The sequence below is a fragment of the Carlito syrichta genome, unplaced genomic scaffold, assembly GCF_000164805.1.
Source record: "Carlito syrichta isolate Samal-C Ts95f unplaced genomic scaffold, Tarsius_syrichta-2.0.1 Scaffold312037, whole genome shotgun sequence".
NCBI classification, from domain to species: Eukaryota; Metazoa; Chordata; class Mammalia; order Primates; family Tarsiidae; genus Carlito; species Carlito syrichta.
Genome location: NW_007256133.1, coordinates 324,832 through 339,103, shown reverse-complemented (window position 1 = coordinate 339,103; position 14,272 = coordinate 324,832).

The following is a 14,272-nucleotide window of genomic DNA, read 5'->3' as shown; positions in this document are numbered from 1 at the left end:
TAAGAAGCTTCAGATAGCTATACTATAATTTTACCTCTACTTGGGTGATGCTTTCTTTTCTAGAGCCCACTAAGGTACAATAAATAGAGCTTTTCAAGGATGAAAATCCTTAATAGAGAGGCACTTTAAAGAATATGTATTTTTCACTTAATATATTTCATCACTGACAGGCATGATAATATTTCTCTAGGTAACACGGATGGATATCTGAAAAACATAAGCGTATAAAGTTATTCTAAAGCAATTTAACAATTGAGGAAGCAGCTGATCCCAGGATGAAATGACTGCTACTGTAGTGCCAATGTCCCTTCCTGAGTCAGCAAGACAACTGCCACATTCCATCTCCCCCCCTGGGAATTCTACCTCTGACTTCTTACCCAGCTCGCGTTCATCTCCCCCCCCCCCCCCCCCGCCCCCACTGTGCTGAGAAGGGCGTTTCTCAAACACAGGTCATGTACCCTTCAAGTCTGAGTCCCTCAGCAGCTGTCACTGACAGGAAAACGATCACACAAGCAAGTTAGCCATGATTTCCCCCTCCCCATCTCGTTTCATACTGTCTTGCTCTCATCCAGCTTTTGTTTTTTTTTTTTTATAGAGACGGGGTCTCGCTGTGTTGCCAGGCTGGTCTCAAATTCCTGGCCTCAAGCAATCCTCCTGCCTCAGCCTTCCAAAGGGCTGGGATTACAAGTGTGAGCCCCTGCACCCGCCCCCTTCATATCTTTTTACACACTGTTGCACTTGCCCTTCCTCCAACAATACATTGTTGAGACTGAAACTTTCAAGTCTCAGCCGAAACAGTAACCAGCCCTCTTGCCACGCCCCCTCCATCCCTACAGGAACTCCCCAGCTCTCTGTGTATACTTCCATCTCAGCATTTTCCATTGTCTTGTCATTGTTTCTGCTCCTTGATAATCATCACCTGAGTACAAGGACAATCTTTGATTAGTCATCATATCCTCAATAAAAATTTATTGAACTAAATGACTACAAAATTTCATTTCACTTGTAAAAAAAATGGAAAACTATATATTTAACGCCTTATGAGAGTAACCACTGATATCCTGCCATAGTCATTAAGCCAGCCTTGTAAATCAATTGGAAACTATGCTAGCCCATACACTTTGAAAACTGATTTCCAGCATTTCCATAGGTCCTCAATATCTCCCATTTTCTAAGTCGCATAGGTAATCATGCAAATGCTTTGAAGTGCAACTAGATGGTTAATTTCATTGTAATCTCTTGAAGGCACGTACAGTCTTCTGTCTGATAGTATTGCTTAGGGCCTTTTTTCTGTAAGGAAATGAATGATTGTTTGACCAGCGAATAGCAATCATAATATACTAGGAATTCTTATTTCCAAAATCATTCCTTTTAGGTTTAACCAATGTCTTCTTGGGGCCCGCGTGAGAGCTGAGTGATTTACAGATTGACTCATTTTGTTTTCCTTCCTATTTCGATGTTCTTCCCAAATGAAAAGAAAAAGCACATTATAGTTTACAAAGTGCTTTCTCTATTAACTTGTTTTATCCTCTTATTAACCCTGTAAAGTATATCTTCATGTTCTCATTTTGCAGATGAGGAAGGTAAGCCTCAGAGTTGGCTTGATCATGGTTTCTCAGCTACTACCATGCAATAATATCACACAAGGAGGAGCTTGACACTACTGAGTTCTTCATAGCAGGGATTTGTGGTTACAGATTATAAACCCCAAAGCAGCCAGGCAAGGTGGCTCATGCCTGTAATCCCAGCACTTTGGGAGGCAGAGGCGAGAGGACTGCCTGAGCCCAGGGGCTCAAGACCAGCCTGGGCAACTTGGCAAGACCTCCTCTCTACAATAAATCAAAAAATTAGCTGGGCATGGTGGTGCGCACCTGTAGTCCCAGCTACTTAGAAGACTGAGGTGGAAGGAGTGCCTGAGCCCAGCAGGTCGAGGCTGTGGTGGCCGTGAGCATGCCACTGCACTCCAGCTTGGGTGACAGAATAAGACTGACTCAAAAATAAAAATAAGAAATAAACCCCAAAGTAAGTGGGGTGCATCATAAAGTGCTCACCAAAACCACATTAGCACAACCTATACCCAACCAAACTGCCTACAATTAGTGTCTTTTTTGATGTTAGACAAGATGTCCATAAAGTTCCTTCCAGCTTAACATTCCATGATTTTTATACATTTCATCTGAACTGAATAGGGCCCAGATGGTATTGTTTAATACAGCTGAAGGGTGAACAGATGGTTTCTCGGTTAAGTAAAAGCTCAATTTGAGATGTAGTTAAGTGTGTCAGGGATTAGACTGAGGTGGCCCAGGGCCAAAATAGAGCATGAATGACTTAGTTATCTCCAAAGTGTGTATCCTAAGAGACAATGAGTAAACGTGACGCTGCAGAGACTAGGGAAACATGCCGATGGGATGGGGGGATGTATACACTCAAGATGGAAACACAAAAGAAAAAGAAAAAGAAAAGAAAGCTGTCATCTAATCTCCCAAAATGCAACCTGATTATAAGAAGGAAGACTATTGATGGAAGGACCGGTGTCTAAGGAGCTCAGATAAAGGGAAACCGAAGAGGAAAAGCATGTTCTGTTTTATTCAGCAGGATACAAAGGGGGTTGGAGAGACCACATCTACCAGAAATGAATACTTCCATCCTTAGAAAGGTGTGCTTCTAGTTATACCTCCATGAGGCTATGCTCTTCAGTGGAATCGCCCATAGCCTGCACTGCACAGTTCCAAACCCTCCCAATCCCTTTTCTCCATTCCTGTACTCACTAAGTAATCCTCTGAGTACTCATTCAATGTCCAAAAATCCTGACACTAAGAATAGAGTGTCCTGGGTTCAGCTTTCTTGTCAAGAAATGTCTGTGTATCCGAATCCCCTGAGAACTTAAACAATAAAAATCCTGGGGCTCGTGCCCTGAAGATTCTGATTCAGCAGGTCTGCAGTGAGGTCTTGAATCTATTGTAGAAACCTCCCTGGGTGATTGACACATATGCAGATCTGGAAACCACTGCCCTGAATGAGTGCTTCTCAACCCTAGACGCACACTAGACTCATCAGTGCAGGTGGGGGGAGGTGGGAGATCGGGGCTTAGCAATAAAATAAAAACAGACACCAAGGCTTCCTCTAGGCCAGGAGTTCCCAAACTGCCAAGTCAAATCACCTGGGGAGCTTTAAGACTTCCAATGCCCTTGCCTCAGCCTAACCCCCATTAAACCAGAATTTCTGGAATTAAGATCCAGGTGGCATTTTTTTCAACGTTCTCCAGGCTATTCCAATAAGTGACCAGAGTTGACAATCACTATTCTTGGTCAGGGATCAGCAAACTTTCTCTGTAAAGGGTCATAGAGTAAGTATTTTAGGCTTTGTGGATTATACAGACTGTCACACTACTTACCTCTGTCTTTGTAGCACAAAGCAACTGAAGACCACACATAAATAAATGGGTACAGCTGTGCACCAATAAAACTTTATTTACAAAACAAGCAACAAGCTGTATTTGGCCCATGGACAGTTTACCCAATCCCTTCTCTGGGTGAAGAACACACACATTCTGGTTACCGGAAAGGTATTGTCTTTCATTGTAAATATTGGCACTTTAGGCTATAGAATGAATAAAATAGTGTGTACATAAAACTCTTGGCATAGTGCCTAGCTCCGTTGGGACTCAAAAATCGGTCTCATTTCATTAGCTTGCAACAAACATTTATTTCTTAAATGTTTGACAGTAAAACCATTGGGACCAGGCCCTATCTTCATCACACTCTAACTATGCATCATTTCCAAGAAAGCAGCCCGTGAGCAATGGTTCCACAAAGGTCAACAAAAACACAACAAAATATTAACAACTCAAGCAATACATGAAACTTCCTTTTCAATGCAACCGGAATCAAGTGCGCACCACCACACCTGGCTAATGTTTTTGATGTATTGTAGAGATGAGGTCTTGCCAAGTTGCCCAGGTTGGTCTCGAACCCCTAGCTCAGGCAACCCTCTAGCCTCTGCCTCGCAAAGTGCTGGGATTACAGGTGTGAGCTACCATGCCTTCTCCCCTCCCCCAAAAGCATCTTTTTCAATAGCTTACAGCTAATGCTACTTACGGTAAAAGGCCTTGCTGTCTTCTCATGAACACTGGGAACAAGGCTAGGATATCTAGTCTCACAACTCCTATTCAACACCATACTGAAAATTCTAGCCAAAAGACAAGAGAAAAAGATAAAAGGAACACAAAGTGGGAGGAAAAAAGTAAAACCGTTTATCTGTATGTAATATAACATATAAAACTCTAAAGAAACTTCCATTAAGAAAAAGAAACTGGCTGGGCGCAGAGGCTCACAAGCCAGGCATGGTGGCTCATGCCCATAATCCCAGCACTTCAGGAGGCCAGGGCAAGAGGATAGCTGAGCCCAGAGATTGAAGACCAGCCTGGGCAACTTGGCGAGACCTTGTCTCTACAATAAATCAAAAAAATTAGCCAGGAGTGGTAGTAGGTACCTGTGGAAGGCTGAGCCAGAAAGACCACCTGAGCCCAGCAGGTCGAGACTGTGGCTATGAGCGTGCCACTGCACTCCAGCCTGGGCGACAGAGTGAGACTCCAACTCAAAAAAAAAAACACAAACAAACTTCTAGAACTAATACATGAATTTAGCAAGGTTGTAGATTACAAAGGCAATATACAAGCATTGATTGTTTTCCTAGTAACAAGCAATGGAAAAAAAGTTAAAACAAATCATGTAAAAATTGCATCAATAGATATAAAATATCTAGGGATAAACTTAACCAAATATGTGCAAGATCTGTACACTGAAATCTATAAAACATTACTGAGAGAAATTAAAGCAGACCTAAATAAATGGAAAGAAATATCATGGTCATTGATTACAAGACTCAACATTAAGATATCAAAGTTAATATAAAACATACCAGAAAATCTTCATAACCTTGGATTATGCAAAGACTTTAGATAGGACCCCAAAGGCATAAAACACATATACACAAAGAGATTAATTGAATTTCATCTAAATGAAAATTTTCTGCATTTTGAAATACACCTTTAAGAAAATAAAAGGCGGGCAACCCCCTCAGGTCCCCTCCAGCTCTGGGAGTCCTCTCAATAAATCCTGCTTTAAAAAAAAGAAAGAAAGAAAAAGAAAAGGCAAGCTAAAACTCCAGAAGGTATTTGCAATACATACATATGACAAAAAAAACTTTATAACCAGAATATATAACGAAAACTTTTACAACCCAATGAGACACACCAAAAGTGTGTGTGTGTGTGTGTGTGTGTGTGGGGGGAAAAAGATTTGGAAAAGGCAAGTCACAAAAAAAGATACAGTAATGTCCACATCAGTCATCAAGGAAATGCTAATTAAACCCACAATGAGATACCACTACATACTCACTACAATGGCTAAAATACAAGAGTGGGACAATTCCAAGTGCTGATGACAATGTCAGGTAAGGGGAATGCTCATACACTTACCACATGACTCACCAGATCCACTCCTAGGTTACATGGCAAGAAAGGTGAAAAGACATATGCATACAGAAGCTTGTTTATAAATGTTAATAGCCCAAAACTAGACATGACCTCAACAGATGAACAGACAAGCAAAATGCAGTATATCTATACAATGGAATATTACTGTGCAATAAAAAGTAACAAACTACTGATATACTCAACAACATGTATAAATTCTTTTTTTTTTTTAGTCGAAGTCTCACTCTGTCACCCTGGCTGGAGTGTAGTGGCACACTCACAGCCACCGCAGCCTCAGCTCACTGGGCTCAGGCAATCCTTCTACCTCAGCCTTCCAAGTAGCTGGAACTATAGGCACGCACCACCATGCCCAGGTACTTTTTTATTTATTGTAGAGACAAGGTCTTGCCAAGTTGCCCAGGCAGGTCTCAAACCCCTAGGTCAGGCAATCCTCTTGCCTCCACCTCCCAAAGTGCTTGGATTATAGGAGTGAGCCATTGCGCCTGGCAAAATGCATAAATTCTAAAACCATCATACAAAGCAAAAGAAACCAGATATAAAACAAATTACACACTGTATGATCCTATTTCTATGAATCTCTTGAAAACAAACTAATCTACAAGGAAGGAGGTGAAGGGTTGCCCAAGACTTGGGGCAGGGAAGATAGGGATAAAAAGGCATAGGAGAAGCCAGGTGTAGTGGCTCATGCCTATAATCCCAGCACTTTGGAAGGCTGAGGTGGGAGGACTGCTTGAGGCCAGGAGTTCAAGACTCGCCAGTGCCACCTAGCAAGATCTCATCTCACAAGCAAATACAAAAAGTTCGCCAGTTGTGGTGGTGCACTTGTGGTCCCAGTTATTGGGAGGCTGAGGCAGGAGGTCACTTGCCCTAGGACTTCAAGGCTGCAGTGAGCCATTATCAGGTCACTGCACTCCAGCCTGAGATCCTGTCTCAAAAAAAAAAAAAAAAAAAAAGGCATAGGAGAGAACTTTTCAGGATGATGAAAACATCCTATACATCCTATATTTTGATTGTGGTGGTAACACAGTGGTATAGATTTGTCAAAACATAGAAGGACACAAGGGCACTGTTTTATGTAAGTTATATCTCAATAACATTTAAAGTCAAAAGATTATATTTGGAAAAGACAGACGGGAAGGGAAGAAAAACCATTCAAGTTGATTTTGTGCCTCTGTACTAGGGGTTCTCAAAGTGTGGGTCTGCAATGGTGGCTTCACCATCACCTAAGAACTTGCTAGAAATGAACATTCTCAGGTTTCAACGCAGCCCTTCTGAATCACGGACTCAAGCAGTGCGACTCAGCCATCACCTGTGTCCTCCCCACCAGTGCTCCGGTGATTCTGGAGCCACCAAAGCCTGAAAACCACAGCTCTTCACGACACCAAGGACTGCTCTCACCTCATTTGCCCTTAGTGTGCACCTGTGTTGAATCCAACTTTTTTCTTTTTTTTTTTTGAGTTGGAGTCTCACTCTCGCCCAGACTGGAATGCAGTGGCCGCTCCCGGCCACTGCAGCCTCTGCCTACTGGACTCGGGCGATCCTTAACCTTAGCCTTCCCTTTAAACTATCAAAACGACACCCAGCTTCCCCTACTTGAGTCCACTATTATCTTATGTAAGGGTACTATATGATACTCTAAAAGCACTTTCAAAAGTGATGCCTTCACACAGTCCTGAATCTTTTTTTTTCTTTTTTTTTTTTTTTGAGTTTGAAATCTCATTCTTTCTTCCAGGATGGAGTGCAGTGGCATGATCATAGCTCACCAAGGTCTCAACCTTCTGGACTCTAGTAACCCTCCTACCTCAGCCTCCTGAGTAGCTGAGACCAACGGTCCCCAACCCTTTTGGATTCAAGGACCAGTTTTGTGGGAGACAATTTTTCCACAGATGGAGAGTAGAGAGAGAGGGAAGGGGGGTGAGGAGAATGTGCCGTCAAACCTCACTGCTCATGTTAATCTGTATTTAGATTAACACCCTGCGCTGGCATCACCACCTCAGCTCCACCTCAGATCATCAGGCATTAGATTCTCGTAAGGAGCGTGCAACCTAGAATTGCTCGCAGGCGCAGTTCACAAGAGGGTTCACACTTCTATGAGAATGCCGCTGCTGATCTGACAGAAGAGGGAGCTCAGATGGTAATGCCAGAGATGCTGAGTGGCTGTAAATACAGATTACAGATGAAGCTTCACTTGCTCGCCAGCCTCTCACCTCCTGCTGTGTGGCCCAGTTCCTAACTGGCCCAGTGGCTGGGGACCTCTGGCTGAGACCACAGGTGAGCGCCACCACGCACAGCTAATTTTTATATTTTTATATTTTTTTGTAGAGATGAGGTCTCCTTATGTTGCCCAGGCTGGTCTCAAGCTCCTGGGCTCAAGCAATCCTCCTACCTCAAACTCCCACAGTGCTGGGATCACAAGTGTGAGCCACAGCGCCCTACCCTGAATTTCTCATAGATGGAAATGGGCAAAGTCTGCGGAGCCTTTTGATTTCTTTGGATTTGGCCTCCAGGGGGCATACTGGGCTCTTGGTGAGGCCGTGGCTTCCCCAGTTGTGGGTGTTCTTGGAGACTCAGATCTTGGTTTCTGCTGACCTGAGGAACGAGCTCTTGGGCTGCTGTAGCTTGCTCTGAGGATCTGAACTTAATCTCTTGCGTTAAACTGTCCAGTGTTGTTAGAAGCCATCCCCGCATCCTTTATCCTATTCTGGTGGTTCAGAGCCTTGCTACACAACAGACTTGTGATTTCATGTGACCAGACAGGATATAGCTACTTCCAACTGCCTGCCAGAGGCAGTCAGGTTTCCTACCTAGATTCCCTGCCTAACCTATAACAATGTCCACATTTCTCTGGGGACTTGTTCCTGTAACACAACCAGTCTGAAGCCAATTACTCACTCCGAGACTCTGCAAGCAACAAAATGCACTCTTATCTTTTTAAAAAAATCACAATTATTATTATTTTTGAGTCAGAGTCTCATTCTGCCACCCAGGCTGGAGTGTAGTGGCCCACTCACCGCTATGGCAGGCTCTACCTGCTGGGCTCAGGCAATTCTTCCACCTCAGCTTCTCAGGTAGCTGGGATTACAGGCCTGCGCCACCACTCCCGGTTAATTTTTTTTTTTTTTTTTTTTTAGTCAAAGTCTCACTGTGTTGCCCAGGCTGGAGTGCAGTGCAGTGGCACGCTCATGGCCACCACAACCTCAACCTGCTGGCAATCCTCTTGCCTCAGCCTCCCAAAGTGCTGGGATCACAATGCCCAAAGTACACTTTTTATGTAAGCAGAGGTGTTGTACTGGAATGACATGAGAGGTTCAAAGAAGCCAAGCAAGTCACCAGGAACCCAGGGAGCTCCACAGAGAAGCTCAGGAGTGACAGACACAGCATGAGTGCCAGACACAGCATGAGTGCACACTGCCCCTGCCCGTAACGGGGCACCTCACTGTCCTCCTCACAGCCTCACAAGGAGTCCAGTCCCAGGAGAGGAGTTGGCCTGTCTGACCTAGGTCACATTTTGTAGAGATGGGGTTTCACTATATTGCCCAGGCTGGTCTCAAACTCCTGGCCTCAAGCAGTCCTTCCACCTCAGCTTCCCAAAGTGCTGGGATTACAGGTGTGCACCACTAGATTTTTCATGGATGCTGAAACCTTTGCATAAAAAGCTATTGGAGAACAGGTTATACACAAGGTCTCAAATTATTGTTTCACAGATTATTTACTGATGATGAAGGGGAAATGGTGCTTCTACAATGGAGAGTGCGGATGGTCATCGTCATGAACTCAGCGAAATCAATACGTGGGACAACCTGACATCGTGACTGCTGAAGAGATGTAGTAAAAAGTACATATTGTCACCTTTGTGGGCTCCTTGCCAAATATATATAAGACAATATGGTAACAACTGGTGAATGTCCATGAAACTTTTATGGGTATTCTTTGTATTATTCTTCCAGATATTCTCTAAGTATGAAATCTTAAAAATAAAAAGTTGGTTAAAAAAAAAAAATTGGTTTTTGTCTTGCAGGATTTCTCTATCACCCAGAAAACAAATAAGAAAGGTGGTGGAAGTCTTGAGTTAAAGCCAAGTAATCTCCCTAAAACTGTTGCCAAGATTAAAGCAGAATTGTACCTGACCCAAAGCTGTATCCTCTATGTGTTCCATCACAGCAATGAACAATATAGCTTTTTCCTGTCGCCATTAGGTCAAGACATTGAAAAGAAGCAACAAGGCAAAGTACAGCTGGCAAGGCACGTCTACTGACTCCAGAGGCAAGACCAGGCGTGGTGGCTCATGTCAGTAATCCAGCAGTTTGGGAGGCAGAGATGGGAGAATTTCTTAAACCCAGGAGCCCAGTGAGACCCTGTTTCTCAAACATATAAAATTAAGGCCGGGCTCAGTGACTCAGACTGTAATCCCAGCACTTTGGGAGGCTGAGGCGAATGGATTGTCTGAGCCCACAGGTTCAAGACCAGCCCGGGTAACTTGGCGAGACCTTGTCTCTACAATTAAAAAAAATTAAAATAAAAGAATTAGTCGGGTGTGGTAGTGTGCACCTGTAGTTCTGGCTACTTGGAAGGCTGAGGCAGAAGGATCACCAGAGCCTAGTGGGTTGACGCTGGGGTAGCCAAGAGTGTGTTACTGCACTCCAGCCTGGGCGACAGAGTGAGACCCAACTAAACAAATTAATAAAAATTTTAAAAAAATTAGCCAGGCATGGGTGGTGCACACCTGTAATGCCAGCTACTCAGGAGCCTGAGCCCAGGAGGTCGAGATTGCAGTGAACCATGATCGTGCCACTGCACTCCAGCCTGAGCACTAGAGTAACACCCTGACTCAAATAAATAAATAAAAATATGGAAGTAAACTCTAAACTTTCAAAACTTGTTTTTTCCATCTTCAAAAGAAAAAAAGTTTTCAAATTCCTTATGCTGTTTAAATCTGGGAATAAAAATCCTGCAGAAATCCTATTTGAAAAACTAACAGTATGTTCTCATTCTTTAATATTTAAGAATCTATAACAAACAAGTACAGGTTCTCAACTAAGCATTTATTATACATGAAGAAACTTAAACTTCAGTTTTGAAATCATAAGCTAAGTCCCATGAAGTGTCATGGCATTCCTGGTTTTATCTTATTGAAATCGTAAGTCAAAATTTGGTTAAAACTTATTTCAGGCTGGGCTCAGTGGCTCAGCCTGTAATCCCAGCACTTTGGGAGGCTGAGGCGAGTGGATTGCCTGAGCCCAGGGATTCAAGACCAGTCCAGGCAACTTGGTGAAACCTGGTCTCTACAATAAATAATTAGCCAAGCATGGTAGTGCACATCTGTAGTTCCAGCTACTTGGAAGGCTAAGGTGGAAGGATCGCTGGAGTCCAGAAGGTCGACCCTGGAGGGGCCATGAGTGTGCTACTGCATTCCAGCCTGGGTGATAAAAAAACTTATTTCATGTATTTGAAAAAAATACATTCAGATTTCAGTGAAAGATTATACATGACATAATTGTTCCATTTTCCCAAAGTAATCTACTATTCAGACCCTATTTCTCATTCATAAATGTCTGCAAAGAAACAAGTCAGGGTACTGTGGAATGTGTCTGTAGTCCCAGCTACTAAGGAAGCTGAGGAAGCTGAGGCAGGAGGATTACTTGAGTCCAGGAGGTCAAGACTGCAGTAAGCTATGATCATGCCTGTGAATAACCACTGAACTCCAGCCGGGGCAACACAGCGATGCCGTTTCTAAACAATAAACATAAAAACCAAAACAAAGGAATAACTTCAGGAGAGCACTGGGCTGCATTTACCTGTCTGAAAGAGGGACCATGCCTACAGTCAAGGGCAAAATTAAGGAAAAGTGGTAAGCCTTTCCCATTCTGTAGAGTGAAAGTGTTTTGTGCAAGAGCCATCTCATGGTATGCCATCAGTGCTCAATTACACACCAACCCCTGACGATCCCAGATGGCAAAACACTGGACCCACTCTTGTTCTAAAAAGCTTAATACAGAGCTAGGTGGCACCTTGCTAGGTAAGCCTCCATCCTTCAAGTGTTCATTTCACTCAAGCACGGTGGGGTGGTGTTGACCAGAAGCTTGGGATCAGCAGCCCCACCCACATGCTGTCCTCCAGGAAGGGCAGAGGTGCTGGAGACTGAGTTCATAATTGGTCACACCTACATGATGAGGCCTCCGTCAGTCCTGAACCATGGGAGGTGCCTGGAGAGGGTTATGCCCAGAGAAGGCGGGGAGCTCTGAACCCCTCATGCCCCTTGTCCACTTTTTTCCACCTTGCTGTTCATATTTCCTTTGCAAGCTCCTTTGTAACCAATGGATACGTGTAGGTCAAGTGTTTCCCTGAGTTCTGCAAGCTGAAAACTGTGGCAGCCAAGAGGGAGAGTCAAGGGAACCCAATTGACAACCTGCCAGTATGGGGGTACAGGTGACGGCCTGGGGCTTGCAGTTGGCTCCTGGGGTTTGTGGGACTGAGCCCTTGACCTGCGGGATGTGACTACTCCAAGCAGTGTTAGAGTCGAGTTACTTACTGAATACACTGTTGTGTCCCCTGGAGAACTGTTGGGTGTGTGATGAAGACCTCACACACCTCTGGCGGCAGAAGTGAAATGTGGAGAGTACAGTTGGGGAACATCGTTAAGTCAGGCACCAACCTAGGGAGTACCTTGATCCCAAAGGTATTTTATAAGTAAAATAGAGGCAAGGAAAGTACTAACCCAGGGTGGCGCAGTGGCTCACACCTGCAATCCCAGCTCTTTGGGAGGCTGAGGCAGGAGGATCACTTGAGCCCAGGAATTCTAGATCAGCGTAGACAACATAGTGAGAACCTGTCTCTACAAACATTCTTAAAAAAAAACTAGCCAGGCATGCTCGTGCATGCCTGTAGCCCCAGCAACTCAGGAGACCAAGGCTGCAGTGAGCCATGATCATGCCACTGCACTCGTCTGGGTGACAGAGTAGGCCCTGACTAAAAAAAACCAAAACAAGACAAAAAAACCCCACAAAATTTGTCAACAAAATCATAGCACCTGAAGAAAAAATGCCAAACTGAAGGGATTGGCATCTAGGAAGGTAACTCAGAGGGACCTGCAGCTGACTCTTCCAAAGGAACCCAACTGATTTCCCAACTCCGAGCACGCATGTTGGTTCCAGGGTAGGAACAGCGATCAACTTCTCGGACACTCACCAGAAGAGGTACCCGGTGCTGATGAATGCCACTGACACAAACGCACAGCAAGCAAAGAATGGAAAGAATGCGTTCAGACACAGATTCTCAATCGTGGGGAGCCTTTCAAAAAGGTACTTCCTGGGACTCGGGTCACACTAGGGGTACTGGAATTTCTGAGATTGAGAAGAGTTTGACACTAAAACTGCTTCAAACATTTCCCAGTTGGTTCCTACATGCATCCGGGGATGAGCACCACAGGTGTCAATACAAAGAAGGCAAAAGAGAGAGGAAGCCAAGACCCTCAGAAAGTGCCATTCATGGTGACCAGCTTTTACATAAGTACCAGACTTTCCATTTACACTACACTCATTAATTTCGCAGGACCCTCTACTGGTCAGGAAAGGTATCTGTCATTCCTAGAATTAAGTACAGAAGAACTCTCCACTTCCTTACTTAAGAGAAAATATCTCTAGAAACAATCAGCCGGTGAGCCTTCATTATTTCTACATTTCCTGATTATTTAAGTGTAAAGTGGGTTGGCAAATACTGCATTGGCAAAGATGATGTTAAACTTCATCTCAACAATAAGGAACACGAGAAATCTTTTTTAAAAACCACATATAATCTGAGTATCTCAAGGTTTGTCAACTTCAGCACTACTAACACTTTGGATCAAATGATTCCTGGTTGCAGGGAGCAAACTGCAGAAGTAGAGTTTTAGAACATTCGTTGGTCATTTTTTTTAAACACACAGATTGCCAGTGTTTAAATATAAATTATGAATTTTCAAGTTATTTCCTTTTAGTGTCTCTAAGTTATGTGGCCATCCATACTCGATGTCCTGTGAGTTGAGGAAGTGCGGCTGTGTTCCTGGCTTCTATCTACCAGGTGCCAGCAGTAGCTCACCCCCAAAGTTGTGACTCCAAAAAAGTCTCCAGATATTGCAAAATGTTTCAAATCAGTAACTTATCTAATAAAAGATGTTCCTAAAAATTGACCATCAAAATACATTTTTAATCATGAAAGATGATCTATTTACTAATGTTCTAAAAACTTAAATTTTTATATGCTAGGTTCAGAAAGAATACCTTATAAGAACGAACAATGGAGAAAATTTTTAAATAAATTATTATGAAATTTGCTTATGGATGTGTAGTGTGTATATAAATGCTCTAATACTTAAAAAAAATTAAGCATCTTGTGATATATAAATTATGAACAAGAAAAAATAAGTCTTACTTCTTTTTTAACAGTGTTGCTTGGTAATATATTAAATACATATTAAGTATATGAAGTACAACGGTTTAATCTGTATCAGCTGACTGCTTTATTTAGTTTTTCACTTTAAAGACAACTCAAAACCTCTGAACTTAAACTTTTCAATCTGAAAGAACCAAAGAATAGGTATAATAGTAAAATAGCATCAAATCTTATTCCTTTTTTTTTTTTTTAAAGTTGGAGTCTCACTCTATCGCCCAGCCTGGAGTGCAGTGGCACATTCATGGCTACTGCAGCCTCGACCTGCTGGACTCAGGCGATCCTTTGGCCTTAGTCTTCCAAGTAGCAAAGACTACAGGCTCACGCCACCACACCCGGCTAATTTTTTTT